The sequence below is a fragment of the Gossypium arboreum genome, chromosome 8 (assembly GCF_025698485.1).
Source record: "Gossypium arboreum isolate Shixiya-1 chromosome 8, ASM2569848v2, whole genome shotgun sequence".
Taxonomy (NCBI): Eukaryota; Viridiplantae; Streptophyta; class Magnoliopsida; order Malvales; family Malvaceae; genus Gossypium; species Gossypium arboreum.
This window is the reverse complement of record NC_069077.1, coordinates 71428712-71444335: the sequence shown is the minus strand read 5'-3', so window position 1 is coordinate 71444335 and position 15624 is coordinate 71428712.

Sequence of the window (15624 nt, the reverse complement as noted above, 5' to 3'; positions counted from 1 at the left end):
TTAAAAGAGATAGGAGAAATGTTAAGTGAAACATTAAATTTTTAGCGATGTTGGCATTACAACTCACATTGTAATTAATATGTACTTCATGTTGATATGACAATATTTGTCTTATAAAACATGTCAACAAATAATTATAAAAATATTTAAAAATTCAAGATTAAAATAATATATATAAGTTCAAAAATTAAAAAAAAATCATCATTAACTATAGGCAAGTAAATATGGCATTAACTATTCGAAATTAAGTAAATATAGCATTAACTATTTCTGTTAATAAAAGTTGAGATGGAAAAGAAGAAATAAATAGGACGGTGGAAAAATATAGACACGTGAAAATCCACAGCTATTGAATTTATAGAAATCATAAGAATTTTAATATATTAAAATTTTAAAAGCTAAAAATTTTCCCAAAAAATTTAGAAAACAAAAATTTAAAATTCAAAAATCTAAAAAAGTAAATAAAAATTTCAAAATGTTTACATTTACAAAAAGTTGTGTTGAGAAGTTTCTCTATTTTTGTTTCTCAGAATAAAAAAGTTTGTCTATAAATCTAAATTTTAATAATTTTAAAAATTTCAAAATTCAAAACAAAATGTTAATCAAAAATATTCCAAACAAATTCTTCGGAAATCAAAATCGTTATTTTCAAAGGATTTATCTTAACTTTATTTTTAAAAATATATAATTGTTGGTTGTTTTTTTATTCATCCTTTTCTAAATTGAGAATGGTGATGAGTCCATATATTACACTGTTATTTTTTGTGATCAGGTTAGTTTTCTCTTAGTTTAATAGTTTATTAATTTTGCCTATTCTTGATTATTCGCTTTTAAATTATCCAGTTTCATTTGAGCGAGATAAATATTTAAATTTAATGATTTATTGTTATTATTATTAATCTGAAATATTATTTTCTAACATGCTATAGATGAATGAACTTTTAAAATATCATATTCTTTATATTGAAAATAATGACTCATATTCAAGTTGACTAAGTAGCCTCTCTCAGACATGATCCATTCAACTACGATAACTTTAAAATAGGAATTTGATATGAGATATGAACTTCAGCTACAGATAAGCTTATGTCGGCATGTGTTAATGAATCCACCAAGATTTCATAAGCTTCTGTGATAATTTGTTGTGAATTTGCTGCAAGGCAAATACGGGTCTTGGCCAGAATGATTAAACGTATCAACTATCATTTCCAAAAGTGGTATCCACCCGACAGATTTGACAACATTGGCTTCTACTACAACTAGAAGTTAATTTAAAGTACCACCAGGGATTCAATCATTTGTTCATTGAAGTAGACATGTGAGCAGCCAATATTTGTTATATATTTTTAGCTTTAATTCCTTCACATTGTATTGTTTTCAAGTATTTCTTATTTAGTTTTGAGTTAATAAATTTCATTTTAAATGACTTTTAAATTATCTATAATGTTTTAAAATTATTTTAGTGCTTTTTGATATTTTTTAAATAATAATAAGCTTATGCAAGGTTTCGTGTTCAAGAGGGAAAAAAAAAGATTTAGAAAATGCAAAGCGAGAAAAATGTTGAACAAGAGAGAAATCACATTCTTCTCAAGAAGCCTCTGTAGAATATGCCTTGCATTTCAATTAAATTTGGGCACAAACAGAGAGCGATGTCATGACGACAAAAATAGGGGAGAAGCATAAACGATGTCTCGATGACAACTAGGGGACATCGCCACTTGGCGACGTGTCATGCAACTTTCTCAATTTTCTTCTCCTAATTAAACTCTAAGTATTTGTTTCAGTCGAACTCTTATAAGTGTAGATTATTTTAATATTATTTGACCTACGAATTTAGCCTATAAATAGGAACTTTTCTACCCTAGAAAGATTAAACGCATTACACATTAAAGTATTAGCTTTTACAAGCTTTTATAGAATTTTGTATTTACATTTTAAGGGTTCTTATTTCGGGTTTCAGAATTTAGTTCTATCTCCATCTTTGTACTCTTTGTTTTTGCCATTATAGTGAAATTATCTTTGCTCGTGGTTTTTTATCCTCTTTAGAGGGGTTTTTCTACGTAAAATATTTGTGTTTGATCTTTTCAATTTTTTTGTTATTTTACTTGTTTATTGCTTAATCGAGCTTATCTCCCAACAAATTGGTATCAGAGCTTAGTCGATTTCTGAATTCAACCCGTTTAGAGATGGCAGCAATAAGGTTCGACATTGAGAAGTTCGATGGCAACATAAGTTTCAATCTGTGGCAAGTTCAAATGATGGCAATACTAGTGCAAAATGGTTTGAGAAAGGTCATTACAGGGAAGAAACCCGCGAATATGAAACAGTCAAAATGGGAAGAGCTTAATGAGAAGGCCATATCTGCAATTCAATTGTGCCTCACGAATAATGTATTATAGGAGGTGTTGATGGAGAAAACGGCATTTACCTTGTGGAAAAGGTTAGAAACCCTTTACTTGACAAAACCTCTGGCTAATCGATTGGTGTTGAAACAACAGTTGTACACGTTCTGCATGAACGAAGGTGAGCACCTTAGAGATCACATTAGTCAATTTATTACTCCTTTGAATGATTTAAAAAATGCTGAGGTTTAGATTGACGATGAAGATTAGGCTATGTTATTATTGTGCTCTTTACCCCATTCATACAAGTCTTTTAAAGAGACCCTGATTTATGGAAAATATAACCTCTTGTTCGAGGATGTGAAGGGTCATTTATTGAGCAAAGACAAACTCGACAATGAGTTTGTTTTGAATAGTAAGTCAGATAGACAAGCCTCGGTTTTGGTAGCATCAAGGAAGTAAGATAAGAGATGTTGCTATTGTAAGAAGTTAGGTCACGTCAAGGTAGATTGTTACAAACTACAAAATAAAAGGGCTGTTGGGAGCAACGAGGAAGATTTAGCTATTGCTAATTTGATCGATGATTAGGGTGATGATTTTTTGTTGATTTCAACAAGCGGATATTCTAAGCTTACATCTGAGTGGATCCTAGATTCAGGGTGTTCTTTCCACATTGACCCAACAAGGAATGGTTCTGTAACACCTTGTTTCCAATTAATCTAGAAACTTGAAATAATTGGAGGACTAAATTGAAAAAAATACCACAAGTTGGTGGCCTTATTAAAGAAACTAGAAAGCTAGAAATCGGATTGCACATACTTGAGATCCAATCAGCCGGTTTCTAAATGGGAGACATCATAATTAGCCTTGGATAACTCTCATATGATTGGAACTAGCATACGAAGGGCTATAAATAGCTGGGAAATGACTTCCAAAGATAATTTTTCTTCCTGACCTTGTCCAATTTCTCCCGTTCTTTATCTTATTCAGTAGCTTGAAGAAAGAATAACCATGGAAGGTTCAGAATAGAGTAGACTTCATGAGAATAGAGTTGGAAAAGTAGGGAAACCAGAAACTGGGTAAGGTTTTTAGCATTTCTGTATGCGTAAAAGTTAAAAAATGAAGCTATGGAGTTTTAAGAACTGGTTTAAGGGTTTTGCATGCTATGAAAGCTTAAATTTTTAAGATGTAACATAAGTTTAACCATTGGATTTTTTGTTGTAAGCTGTTGTCTGAAGAATGGAAGCTTTAGTGTTCGAGAGAAGGAATAAGCCATAGGAACGATGAAGTTTCAGGTGAGTTTCAAACTTCAAACCTACTATTATGGTCTACGCTGCTTGAGCATGAAATGGTTTTATAAACATGAGATAATATAAGATGAGCATGCATTACATGATTGTAGGCAAACCTTAAGGGATTAGATAAAGTCAGGAAGATAATGGGGAAAGAACCTACTAGTTACCACCTCGGACAAAGCTCCAGAACTTGTGGAAGGAATAGTGCAATATTTGAGAATTAAGGTTAGAAATAAAGGATTTGACTGGGAAATGAAATTATGGAATGGTATTTACCGCGACGACGTTATCAACTAGTTCTTCGGAGCAACACTGTAAGGATGGTATATGGTGTAAGATTATAAATGAAAGAGGCTATGACGATCTGGTATAAGGTATACGGTATAAGACTATATATGAAAGATGCTATAACAGCCAGGTATGATGGGTAAGACTATGGATGAAAGACTCCATGTCATCATGTCACACCCCAACATCTGCAGACTTAAGAAAAAGGTTCAATACGCATGCACATTACCTTTTTTGGAGTACTATGGTAGTATAGTCTACTATTTTACATGCTTCGGGCAAACTAAATTTTTGCGCATAAAGTATCTGCCCATGAAAGCATTTAAGGATTTCATCTCAAGGTATTCTTTAATTGAAGAAAGAGTACGACAAACGAAAAGTATGCCTCAGAGTTTTGGCTTAGTAAAAAGCGCCTATTAAGTATATGAGAAAGTTGTAGGGGGCTAAAGTGTCTTTAAGACCATGCCACATATGAGTCACCGCCAGGGGTACGGTACGTCGGTTTACTAAAAAATTTTGCAAGTGGGTCATGTAATGAGATTGGTTAAAAGTCAACTAGAGTTGGCTAGTCAAACAATATCTGTATTTAGATTTCCTTTTATATTCTTTTCTCGATTTTGGTAGGGTATTTAAAGGAAAATTTCAGTATGCATTTGACACTTGTCAAGATCTACTAAAGGGGAACTGAGTATATATAGTAGGAAGGGAACACTTCATATGGTCTTTCTTTTATTCTACTCTACGTTCTAGTTCTTCTTCCTAAACTTAAACAATCTCTTCTTCTTCATTAGGATTAGATGTTTGGTTTAATCAGTGAATGTTTCAATCTCCTAATAAGTTCAATAATTCTACATGTTAAGATTTATGAAGAATAGGGTTATTATAAGGCATAATAACAATAAGGTATGAGTGAAAGGCCCTACATGGGGGTTACATGAAATTAATATGTTGGTAAACTGTTTGTAAATGGAGTTTTAATAGAAGTTCCATAATCTTTTAAGTAGTTGCTGCTGCTGGTTCTAGTAGGACTATTAGAACAAAAACTCCGAGCCGAGGTAAAGGTGAGTTTCAGGTGAGTCTTTAACCTGACTCATGCATGTTAATTTACAATGGTTGTTCATAAATTGATGTCTTCTTAGATAACTGATAAGTGTTGTGTGTGAAGTATCATAAAGTTTTGCATGTTCAGAAATGAGTATGATGTGGTGCATGAATAAGATAATGTATGGTGTGTATGTGTGTGAAATTAGGTATTAGAAAGTATGAATCTATTTAGGGTATGAATGAAATCTAAGTAAGTTTGTTCAATGTTAAATGTAAAATGCTGAATAATTCTGAATTATGTAAAAAGGTGAGAAAGAGATCCATTTGTGTTGCCTCCGGTAGTGCACATACATTGCTAACCAAACAAGCAGATCACTATGAAAATGGAGATTTATTGTGTAGCCTTCGATGGAGTAGCTATAATGCTAACTGGACTAATTGATTACAAAATAAATTTGTGGATAGACCATGGCCATGGAACTTTCTAGAAAAGCAATACGATAAGGTCAATTCTGTGATGCCTTTATGGCGTATTTTGTGATGCCTTTGTGATCTATGATGCCTTTGTGGCATATTCTGTAATGCCATTGAGGTGAAATCTGGTTAACTGCCTTTGTGGAGAAATATGAATTTGCCCTAGGGGTATTTCCTAAATGAGTTCTCAACAGTGTTTTTGAAGAGTGAATCCGTCATTATAGTTCGCCAGTATAGAGAACTTGACATATTCATAATTATAGGTCATCTAAGAGTCTACCAGACCTGAGTTTGTCTACTATATGTATGGAAGTTATCTAACTTCTATGGTATCCGCCAAATCTAAGCATTTTCATGTTTTGTATAGAGGTTATCTAGAGTCTAAGCTATCCACCAAACCTGGGCGTTCTCATGGTATGTAACATGGTTGTCTAGGATTCCATGGGATGACTTAGAATGTCTCATCCATCATAATAAGGTTTGGTTATTGGGAAATGTACTCATAGATAAGGTTTGGTTATTGGGAAATGTACTCATAGATAAGGTTTGGTTATTGGAAAATGTACTCATATTGTAGTAAACATGTAATTATTTTCCATTTATTTGAACTCTGAGTAAATAAATAAAGATAATATCACATTTCACTATTATGTCTTTTGTACTTCTATCTTTCATATTTTGCATTCATAGCGAATTGTGACAAGCAAATATTAGCTTATTGATTGTCTACATTCAAGCTGATGATAAGTGGCATTGTAATAATGTTTACATTGCGAGAAAGACAACTTACTTCAGTAGATAATCTAAACAAGTCTGTAATCCTGTAAAATAATCAAATTGAGCATTTGATTCAAATATTGAGAAGGATTATTATACCGTCTACAATTCCAATTGAGGAGATGACTAGTCTTGGCTATCAAAGCAATTGACTCCATAGGTAGAGACATAGATGTATTCATTGAAAGAATGATACATTGGACTAGACCCAAGATGAGTTAATTCTGAATCCATTTGTGAATTAATTCACTTGTGACATTCATGGTGTGATTTACCTAAATCTTGAGTTAGCCACTGACCACGCGTATGTAACTCATGTGCTTTGATATAAGTGGAGGCTCATGCTCTAAAGATGATTAAGTCGATAGTCGGTGTGTTGGGTACATGACTTGTGTATGACATGGCTTTACTAACAACATTGGAATTCATAGCTCAATTAAAGAGTTAACAATATCCTCTCATTAGTATTGTTTAGATTTATAAATATGGAACTTGGCCACGAGTTGCTTGTTCTCGAACGAGCAATTTATCACTGTCATTTTTTGATAGTGATCATATTGATCATTAAGAAGACACAATGATGACAATAAGATAAAATAGTACACTATAAGAAAATAAGTTTTTAACGGCGTTTTTCGCGGCGCTTTAGTAGAAAACGCCACTAAAAAGCGAATAGATAGAGTATTAGCGGCGCTTTTCTCAAACACCACTAAAATATTAATCCGAACAACGTCGTTTAGATTGAGCTTTAGTGGCATTAGCGGCGCTTGATCAGAAACGCCGCAAAAGATTGATCTTTAGCGGCGTTTTTGAAACAACGCCGCTAAAGATCAATCTTTTAGCGGCGTTTTTGATTAAGCGCAGCTAAAAGATTAAGCCAAACTACGTCATTTTACTTTGAGATTTAGTGGCATTAGCGGCGTTTTTAAAAAAGTGCCACTAATAGTGGCATTAGCGGCCGCAATAGATTGAGTATTAGTAGCGCTTTTTGATAAACGCCGCTAAAGCTCGATAACTATTTTAAGTTTTAGGGATTGATATGGGTTTAATGGTTGTGGTTTAGGTAACTATCTATTTTATCTAAATAAAAAAAGTAACAGATTGATAAAGATAGGTAACTATCTATTTTAGATAGGACAAATTATAATAAATTAAATAAGGTCTTATTTTTATTTTTATTTCGCTTTTATTTAATTTGATCATAATCAAACCGACTAATTTATAAATTAACAATATAAATTAACTACACCATTCACTTAGTTATGGGAAAGTTAATTTCATTTTAGTTACTTAATTATGAAAAATTATAATTTGATAACTTAAGTTACCAAGCTGTTAATTAAATTAATCAATGTTATGATTTTATCTAAACCCTAACGCACTAAAACCTTAAATCACTAAACCTTTAAACCCTTAAAACTCTAAACACTAGACCCCTAACCCATAAATCCTAACTCATTGACCCTGACTCCTAACCCCTAACCTTTAAACCCATAAACTATAGGCCTTAAATCTCAAACCTTAAACTATAAATCCTAAACTCTTAAATCATAAACCCTAAAATCTTAAAAATAAATTTTAATATAATATTATATAGATATTAATATAAAAGCAAAAAACAAAACACAAATAATGAAAGAAGGAAAAAAAGTGAAATGGCAAAATGATGCATTTGGCAAATGGAATATCAATCCAACATATATTTGAAGATTACGTTTATGTTTATGAAAATTATTTTTTCGAAATTAATAATTATCTCACTTAAATTATGGTTAGCAAAAGGTTGAAAAATAGTGATGTTCTTTTTTACTATTAGTGGGTTTAGTGATTAGGGACTATTAGAGTATTATGGTTTTAAGGTACAATTAAGAGTATTGATAAAAATGAGAAAAAATCAAACGAATTTAGGGTGCATAGATTTAAGGGTTAAGGTTTAAAATTTAAGTTTAAGGTTTAGGGTATTGGGTTTAGAATTTAGTTTATAAGGTTTAGGGATAGGGTATTGGGTTTAGGGTTTAGTCTATAGGGTTTAAGGTTTAGGGTATTGTGTATTTGGTTTAGGGTTTAGTCTATAGGGTTTAGGGTATTGGGGTTTAGTGTATTGGTTTTGGGATTAATTATACTTATTAAAAATTGTGTTTAAATCAAAGGCATTAGCGGCGTTTTAGTCTAAAACACCGCAAAAAACATTTAAATTTAAACAAAATGGCGCCGTATTAGTTTTACATATGGGAAATTGAATAAAAATGCAGCCGTTTTAAGTGGCACGGTTAGTGGCGTTTATCAAAAAATGCCACAAAAATATGATTAAAAGAATGAAAACGGCGTCGTTCTACTTGGAGGGACAGTGGAGTTAGTGGCGCTAGGTCATAAACGCCGCTAAAAGTATAAGAAATTGTATTGAAACGTCGTCGTTTTATTTCACGGGTAGTGGATTTAGTGGCGCTATCTTATAAACGCCACTAATAATATGAAAAATCGAGTGAAAACTACGTCATTTTATGTGGCACGGTTTAGGAATTAGTGGCGCTGCCTTATAAACGCCACTAAGAATATGAGAAACTGAATGAAAACTACGTCGTTTTATGTGGCACGGTGTAGGAATTAGTAGCGCTATCCTAAAAACACTGCAAAAAATTTGAGTTACTGGCGCTTCTTTATAAACGCTACAAATGTCATTTTCTTGATATCCAAAGCTGTGTTGTTTTGGTTCATTCGTTTAACTCCAATTCACTCCCCCGATACTTCTTGTTTTTTCCCTTAGCAAAATTTCCCCAATTCAGGCTATTCCCCCCAAATCTCTAAATTTTCCCTAAGTCTAAATCCCAACCGATCCGCTGGTGAAGAATTTAACCCTACCACTTCTTCATCGCCCTCGGCTAACCCTCTGCTGCGTCATCGTCAGTCTCCACTGTTGCAGTCAATCGGTAAGAATCTGACCCTACCACTGCTTCATCGCCCTCGGCTAAGCTTTCTCTTTTGAATGAAATATTTAAGATATGTTTTAGTTTCCTATTTGTGTTGTTTATGTTGCTTTGCCTTATGTTATAAATTTTTGTAGTAGTTCTAAGTTAGAAGATTTAAAACCATAGTTGCATTGCTTGAAAGGGTTCAGCACTCGAGGCTCTATAAGATGCTTAATTCACATTTCATCCAAACATTTGCTTTTTTTTCTTATTATGTTGCTAATAATGGAATGGATAAATACAATAATTTTATATGCAATTATAGATATTGGGGTTCAAATCCGAGATCTGCTGCCCTATGCATGATATGAGATTGTCCTATTCTAAGACAGGAGAATAGGTGGAAATCTTGGGTTTTACAGTATGAAATTTAACTGTATTCAATCACACATCTTCAATTATATTGTTTGCATAATATGAGTTATATACATACACACACTCACAAAAGAGATTACAAGTTCAAGGATTCAAACTTGAGATCTGTTGAATGTCATCATATAAAACATGAATCAATTGAGTTAGAACACCAGATTTCACGATAAGATATTTAATCGCAGTTCTTGATTATGCATCTCTGAACTCATAAAAAAACTTTGCTTGACCTTGTTTCAAAGTTTGGAAGAAAATCCTCTGGTAACTTCCTTTGTTCTCCTGTTTTTCTGTATATTTGGGTTTTCATCTTCGATGTCGTTGTTTCTTCCTTGGATGTTTTTGGTCTAGTAAAACCTTCCATGGTATGGCATAATGTTATTGAAAAAGTGTTTACTCTGCTTACAGAGCTTATTGAGATGCCTACATATAATTCTTGCTTTCTTTTTACTTTGTCATTCGAACTGCATAGTTTATTTATGAATGAATGTTGTTCTTCACTTCTTTCGTCTTCATGTAATTTCAGGCTTTGTTGCTTTTTGCATGCTTATTTTGACGATGATGTAGGTGATTGTGGTTGTTTTTGTCTTCTTTTTTTCCCCTAACAGTTACTGTTTGAGCTATTTTGGGTGGTGCATAGTAATGAAGTCATCAATTTGCCTTCTTTTCTAAATATTGAGAATGTTTATGAGCTATTATCTGATGTCGGTGGTAAATAATTTTATTTATAAAAATTTGGGTGAATTGCACTCGTGGTCAATGAAATATTAATAAGTTTACACTTTGGTCAGAAAGTAATCTGGTGGTCTTCATTTGAGTTTTACTCCTAAAAAATCTACTTCATTTTCCTTTTGGTTTGAATCCATGTTGCTTATCTGATTGTATATATAGTCTATCTAGCTTGATTTATTTGGATCTTTTGAACCCCACATTTTTTAAAACAAACCTTAATTTTTACATTTTTGTTTCCTTGGTATTGTAGGTGATTCGAGGGCAGGCATAGAAAACCCATTTGATTGGCTCTTTTCTAGCAGTTTGGCATCTAATTATCAGGACCTGCATTTGCTACTCTTTTCATACACTAAAGCAATACATAGAAATCCTAGATAGCGAAAAGGTTAGTTAATCTTTTATTTTCTTTTTTTTTTCATTTTTTAAATTACTATTCTTGTTTATCCTTAGATTATTTTTCAATTTCGTGCCTGTTCATTGTTTGCAGGTGTAATTTAAATTGCCATCCATTTTAATCGACTCTACCATCCAAATTACAATTTTTAATAGGTATGTATATTTGCAAAACTATTTCTCTTGTCCCCATTGTAGCAGAAATATTATCATCATATCCATGCATATATTCCACCATGCTATTTATGGCACAGTAGGTCCATTCAACTCTTTTAAGTAGAACAGATTTATCTTATATTAAATATTGAAAATTTTATCAGCAAATTGTACACTAAAAAAATAAAGCTAGTTTTAAACTTTAAAATGATATTATTTAAAGAAAACGTTGAAATGTAAAAGGGAATGAACTTTAATGAATGTTGCCCAAATCCAACTCTTCAAAGCAGTCTCAAGCAATTGTGGTAGACATTACCATGAAATGCTTACCTTTTATCAATTTATGCTGTCTTTACATTTAGTTTCTTGGTATCTATCAAATCTCTTTGTGATCTTTTTATTCATTTGTGTTGGTAAAAAATTGAATGGCTGCCACATTACACATTTTAGAATCATCATGGTTTGGGAATTTGCAGGCATACATTAGAACTTGGGCTAGAAGTCCAAACCTCATTTGTTATATCAAATAAAGGTAAAAAGTTGAACACTAATATGAGGGTTACCACTTTTCTTGAATTTCATTTAGAAAATTGAAAGAACAACTATTAAGGTACGTTTGCTGGTGAGAGGAGTAGACCAGGTTGTTGAAATTATTAAGGTATGTTTTATTTCTGGAAATTAATAATAGTTTTATCATGATGATTTTGGAAAAATTAATATTTTGGAGTTGCGATTTTGTAAAGATTTAATTGCTGGTTCTGTTTGGAGCGTAACTATTTTGTTTCCAAATTAATTTTAAATTTTGGCTTTTGAAAGTATTTTTAAATTAGTAACACTATAATAAGTTTTTAATTTGATATGTTTTCTTTTTAATTGAATTGAATAAGTATGAATAAGTTTTATATTTGGTTCAACTTAATTATTATTTGATTCAACTTAAGTATGAATAAGTATGAATTAATTTTATTACCATGTAGCTTGCTTGTCCATTAAAATTACAACAATAGTGACCTTCTCTCCAACCTTATTTTAAATATTTTAAAGATTCAAAGTATATAGGTCGGAAACTGACGGGTTGCCTTATATCGAGTATGAAGATATAATGGATCCTCCCTAGGTGTAACAATGCCACGTATGATAAATCTTAAAAATTCAAAAAGACTTGAAAAAGTTCTATCGAGCTCATTTACTATTGAATATTTATATAACCTTAATTTATTTCCAATTTACTTATAAAAATTAAACTACGATTCTTTTTGATATTATTATATTCAAATTACTATTTTTTATATTAATAATGTTTGATTTTAATATTTAATAATTTTAAATGTCTTTAAAAGTTATAACTAATTTTTATCAAAATAGTATTAATTATTGATCATTACTTAAATAAATTACATAACTTACATAACTCATATAACTTACATAATTTACATAACAACTTACATAACTCACATAATTTCCTTAAAAGCATATAGTTTAAAGTTCAAATTTCATAACTTACATAATCTACATAACTTACATAAAACATAAAAATATATCATATCAAGACTTACATAATAAACAACTTACCCGTAGAACTTATTGCCAACTTTAGACTTCAACAACTACAAAATGGATAGGACTTGGATGAATTTCTCAAAGTCAAGCAACGAGTATCAAAATGGAGTGCAATCTTTTTTAGATTTTGCATTTCACAATTCAAGCCAAGAGAATATGATTCTTTGCCCGTGTAAGAAGTGTGGCAATATCTATTGGCATTATCATGAAGTTGTCTACGAACATCTAATTGTTGATGGCTTCATTCAGGGGTATAAAAAATGGATTTTCCATGGAGAGTGTACACCTAGTGGAGCCTCTTCGACGATTAATCCGAGTTATCCTTATAGTGGTTACCGTCAGTATATTAGAGAAGATGACATTGAAGGTATGATGCGGAATGCATTTAATATGCGGAGTGAAGGTTTCAAATCATTTCCACCAAACTATGTTGCATCCGATGATTATAATATCGGTGGGAATACTTTTATGAAAACGAGAAGAAGTATACCGGATGAACAACCGAATGAAGAAGCGGTGAAGTTCTACACGTTACTTGGTGAAATGAATGAAGAACTTTATGAGGGATCAAATTTTCGAAAATGTCATTTTGTATTCGCCTTTTCCACTTAAAATGTTTGGGAGGGTGGACCGGAAACTCTTTGACAATGTTGTTAGAGCTTTTGAGAGAAATGTTCCCGTTTGCAAAAATCCCTCAATCATGTAAGGACATGAAGAAAGTGATAAAAGATTTGGGCCTTGGGTACAACAAAATTCATAGTTGCCCAAATGATTGCATGTTGTATTGGGGTGATCAGAGAAATCAACAGTCTTGTAATGTTTGCGGTAAATCTCGTTGGATGAATAGAGATGCAGAAGATGTTAATGAGGATGAATATGGGCCACAGTCAATAAGGAAGCCGAACAAGATTTTGTGATATTTCCCGCTAATCCCAAGGCTTCAAAGGCTATTCATGTCGTCAAAGACAACCGAGTTTATGACGTGGCATCATGATCAACGAACGGATGATGGATTATTAAGGCATCTTACAGATTCTTTAGCATGAAAATCATTTGACAATAAATTTCCAAGCTTTGCAAGTGATCTTCGGAGTGTAAGGCTCGGGTTAGCATCTGACGGATTTAATCCTTTTAAAATCATGAGCACCTTGTACAGTACTTGGCCTGTGGTCCTTGTTCCTTATAATTTGCCTCCATGGCTCTGCATGAAGCAATCTTTTTTGATATTATCTATGATTATCCCCGGAGAGAAAGGCCTCGGAAATGATATTGACATATATCTACAGCCACTTATTGAAGAGTTAAAACAATTATGGACGGGTGTTGAGACGTATGATGTATTGAGAAAGGAAAACTTTTACCTACGTGCTGCTTTGCTGTGATTACCCAGAATATGCGAATTTATCTAGTTGGAGTACTAGAGGATGTTATGCTTGTCCTTGTTGTGCTGCTCAAACGTGTTCACAGTGGTTATATAATGGGAAGAAGTTCTGCTATATGGGCCATCGTCGGTGGTTAGATGAAAATCATAGCTATAGATTTCAAAGGGCTTTATTTGAAGGTACTGAAGAGTTGAAAAAACCTCCTGAGCAGACCATTGGATCTGAAATCTTATTCATGTTAAAAGATATGGATTTCAGTTACAGGAAGCTGAATCAACCATCTAACGGGCAAACAAATAGATGATCGAAGGATGAATCTGATGATGAATCTGACGAGGAGGATGACCCTAATGAGGCGGACTTGTGGAAGAAAAGAAGTATTTTTTTGAGTTGCCTTATTGGGAGCATCACATATTACGCCACAATCTTGATGTGATGCATATTGAGAAGAATGTCTACGAGAACATCATCTAGACATTTTTAAACGTCGATGGTAAATCAAAAGATAATCTTTAGAGTCGACTTGATTTAGTTCACATGGGAATTATGTGACAGCCCTAAATTGACCCTAGTCGGAAAGTGGTTTTGGGACCGCTAAACCGAGTCACCGAAGTATTTAAATATGATATTTATTGTCTAAAATATGTGAATATGAATGTGTGAAAGTTTTAAGCTTCGATTTAGTTGATTGCATGTGAATTTAATTAATAGGACTTATGTGTGACACTTTTAAAAGGTGATAGGTTAATCTATAATGACCTATTAATGCATGTTATAAAAATGATGGGTTTGCATGTCAAATTTCCATTTATAATAAGTAGTGGCCGGCCATGGTACGGGTCATTGATGATAATATGTATTTTCTATTAGCATTATTAGTTTACAAAATAAAATAATGAATTAAGAATAATAAAACATGTGGTAAATGGGAGGAGAAACCAAAGTTTTCATCTTTGCTCCTCATTGCCGTGACTAAGAGAGAACAAGCTTGGAAAAATTCAGCTATGGTGGTTAGCTAAATCAAGGTAAGTTCAAGGATGATTCTTGGATTTCTAGAATTTTTTTTGAGTTAGTCATTAAGCTCCTTGCTTAGCCCATGTCCAAATTTTGAATCTTGTTGGTAACATGAGTAATCGGTTAAGAGAAAATGTTCAAGAAATGGTTGTTGTTCATGTTATTTGGATGAAAAGAAAAAATTGGTAGTTAGGTGAAGTAGAGTCTAACAAATGAGCACATATGTGCATTAGTTGTCGATGGAGAAAAATCGGCTAGCAAGTTGAGTACTAAGGCGAATATGATTTTGGATATTATTGGGCAATGTATGTGTTTTGAATTGATGGAATGGAGAGGATGCTTTAATTGTGTTATGAACAATTATATGTTAAATTAAGGTTTGCTAAGCTAGCTATTAAGGTGAAGTGCAAATGTTAGTATTTGATTGCTAGTGTATATATGTGTAATAGCCGAAATGAAGATGCTTGATGTCATGAATAAATGTTGTTTATATGTTTGGGAATTGAGAAAAAATTTGATGTTTAATCACTTAAGGATTCGGCATTGTTTAAGATAATTTACTTAAAATGTGATTTCGAATGTTATGAGTATTGGGATGTAAGTATATGTGTGTGCTTGGTCATAGGAGTTTTCTATGAAATTTTGTTTGGTTGAGTGATGAATGGCCGAATGAACTATAGGCTAGGGTGGATAAATTTTTGTACATAAGTAGTGTGTGTGACTATTGGTTAATGAATAATCGGCATAATGGGATTTATGAGTAAATGGCATAATATATATATATATGTGTGTGTGTGTGAATATGTGGTAGTGCATAAAACAAGAAATCGAT